Below are 3,466 nucleotides of genomic sequence, written 5' to 3' on the forward strand. Positions count from 1 at the left end.
AAGGCATCATCAATCTCATTAACAAAGTAGATTAGGGTTTTTCAAGATTTAGGATTCAATAGCTTCATCATGCTTATTTTATCACAATTATACAATCACATTCATACAAGCATACAATTAAGGATATAGAAGGGTTTACAATACTACCCAATACATATCATTCGCTTTTAAGAGTTTACTATGGATAGCATAAACCATAACCTACCTCCACCGAAGATTCGTGATCAAGCAAGCAAATTCCTCAAAATCCTTGCTATCCTCTTCGTCTCTCTCTCTCTACTCGTTCTCCCTCTCTTTCTCTTCTTTTTCTTTTTCTTATTCAAACCCTCTTTCTTTTACCCTAATTAGTATATAATTAAGTATAAAAGATGAATGAAATAACCCACTTTTTATTTTAAGGTTGTCTCCTTTAACCCCCAAGTAATTGAATTATTAATATTAATCCATTAACTTTATAATTATAAGCATGAAAAGTCCAAACGCCCCTTTAAAACTTTAGCAGAATTTCCGACCCGAGTGAGCTGACGGAGGCTATGACGGTCCGTCACGACTGTGACGGCCCGTCCTGCAGGTCCGTCACGAAGCTCAGAGACTAAATTTCAGTGAAGGGTCTGTGACGGCCCGTCATGCCTGCGACGGTCCGTCCTGCCATTTCGTCGCGAAGTTCAGAGAGTCGATTTCAGTACCCAATTTTCAGAATTCTAAGTGTTTTGGAACGAGACCCCCTCGACGGTCCGTCGTGCCCATGACGGTCCGTCGTGGGATCCGTCGTCTCAGTCAGTTTTTCCAGAAATAAAATCTGCTGCTCAAAACGACTAAACAGGTCGTTACACTTGTAATCAATTAAACTACATGAAGCTTAAACTAATACACCTATTAATTTTTCTGATTAAATGTATTAGTAATTATTCAAATTTAATAGTAAATTTTATTTTATATTTAAAAAGATGAGATTGAAAAATTATATTAATCTTTTTTTTAAAAATCTTAAATTCCTAAGAGAATACATTTATTTTGGAAGGATAGGAGTAATTAATAATGCCTTTTATTATAAGTGAATCACCACCAAATGTCCAAAGATTAATAATTTATTGATGTATTATTACTTTGTGGATTTTAATTAATTATTTGAATGATTGTTGATGAATGATTTAAATATTCCCAAATTTGCTTACTACATTTATTTTGTCCTTTTTTAAAAAATTAAGTGCGGTTGTTATCAAGAGAATTTTAAGCGAAAAGTTTTTATTATTATTTATTAATTTAATAAAAGAAAATAATATTTTTAAATCTCATATGTAAAAATGAAAATCTGTAGTAAAAAAGCATAAATTAAATAATAACTGTAAAATCAAATCTTGCAAAATTTTAGACTATTAGTTTTTTGTTTATTAATTTATATGAATTTAAAAATTAAGTTGTGAATTTTTAACATTTCCTTTGTCTCAATGCATAATAAAAGAACAAAATTATTCTAGTGTGGGAATCTTTTTTTTTTTTTTTTTTGATTATGACAAATAATATAAGCGGTATAAATTAGATGTTTTTTTTGTCAAATATTCCATTATCGAACGTTGTAAAATGCTTCTTCTCATTAATGATTGGACCCACATTTATATTTTCAAGATGCTTGGAAGAAGATAAAAAATTTTAATTTTTTTTAATTCAGTTAAATATGTGTAAAAAGTAAAAATTTAATAATAAGCTTAAATTTAAGATTTCATGATTTTTCGATCTTTTGATACAATTCATCTTGATCTAGATCTCAATCACTCCATGTTAAACACTTATTAAAAATAAGAAAATAAATAATTAAAAAAAAAAACTCACTTATTTTTGTCAAATTAAACGTTTTTCCACCTTATGTGTTGTCTCATTTTCGAATAATAAATTACCTTGAAAAACTATGATCATTACTTTATTATTCTTTGGCATCTTTTTTTCTTTCTTTATTATGACATCTTTTATTTTTTATTCTAAGCTATGTTCAAACACAATGTCCCACTGAGTCTTTAACGCATATTTTATTTTATTCTCCATGTTTAGTCCATTACATAGTTATCATCATTAGTATTATTTTATGTGGTAACCCTCCTTTTCTTTATTAAATTAAGCAATAATTATGTCACGATGGAATCAAATCAATCAAATTATAATTAACAATTGAGTACGAAACATTAAATCAAATAAAGAAAAAGATTCACCAACTAATAGAATCCAGGACAACTTTTTTCTCTTTTTTCTAATTTTAATTATTAATTACTAGTAATATTTTAAGATGCACCAAACTAATATATAATTCCTCTCGAAAGAATATTCATATTAATTTATTAACATTTTTTTTAAATTTAACGTTTTTAAAAACAAATAGGAGTTTCGTAGTAATAATTTGCACCGTTTTACCTGAAGTCAAAGTTTTCTTGAAGTAATTTTACGATTTGATTTACTTTTTATGAATATTATATTTAATTATTTTTTTCGTTATAAATCATTTATAACAATTTGGTATTTAGTACCAATTAATCTCGTTAATTTAAATTCACAAATAATCTAACAAGTGAAGCAAAATTTTTATATTTGGGTAGCTTTGATTAATGTCTACAAGTGAGTATATGTTTCTCAAAGCACCAAATTAAAGAATTGAACTATAGATAAGTATTTTAAAATTAGGGATATAAAATGAGGCGTTTACTTAACACAAAATGAGGAATAGGTTCAAAATGATATTTTAATATAATAAAATAATATAATAGCATAAAATTATCAAAATATAGATTTTAAATTACATCAATTCTAACATCTTTTAACTTCAATGTAATAAAAAGAATCATAGTTCTTAAATTATATCACTATTAACTATGCAACCTACCTCCTCAAAAGAAAATAATTAATAAACATTGTTAGTAACATTGCTTCTTCATGAATAAAAATACTTTTACATTAGCAAAATAATAAAATATTATATTCAAAAACATAAAAATCAATTCAAGAAAACACACAATTTGTATTTCACTTATTTCTATTACTTTATAAATTTTTTATTTTTTTTAATGTATTCAAGCTGCATATTAATGTAACCAAGTTAGTATTTGATGTATCCGGGCCAGCATTTAATGTATCTGAGTTACATATTATGTATCATAACTAGTTTTTATTGTATCCGAACTACATATTAATGTATTCGAGACAATATTTAGAGTGTGATTGGTATGAAGGAAAACATTTTCTGGAAAATATTTTTCAATTTTCTCATGTTTGGTTGAGATAAAAGTTTTGGAAAATGTTTTCCAAATCAACTCATTTTCCTCAAAATTAAGGATAACGACTTCCCTTCAAAAATTAAGAAAACATTTCCGAAACTCTCCTTCAACTTTAAATTACATTTTTTTTTTGGAAAAAACAACAATTTAAAAAAAATCATTTCTAAATTTTTTTTTATCCGATTCCTGACCCCCACCCACCCACC

Source organism: Solanum pennellii, chromosome 10 (genome assembly GCF_001406875.1).
Source record: "Solanum pennellii chromosome 10, SPENNV200".
In the NCBI taxonomy this organism is placed as follows: Eukaryota; Viridiplantae; Streptophyta; class Magnoliopsida; order Solanales; family Solanaceae; genus Solanum; species Solanum pennellii.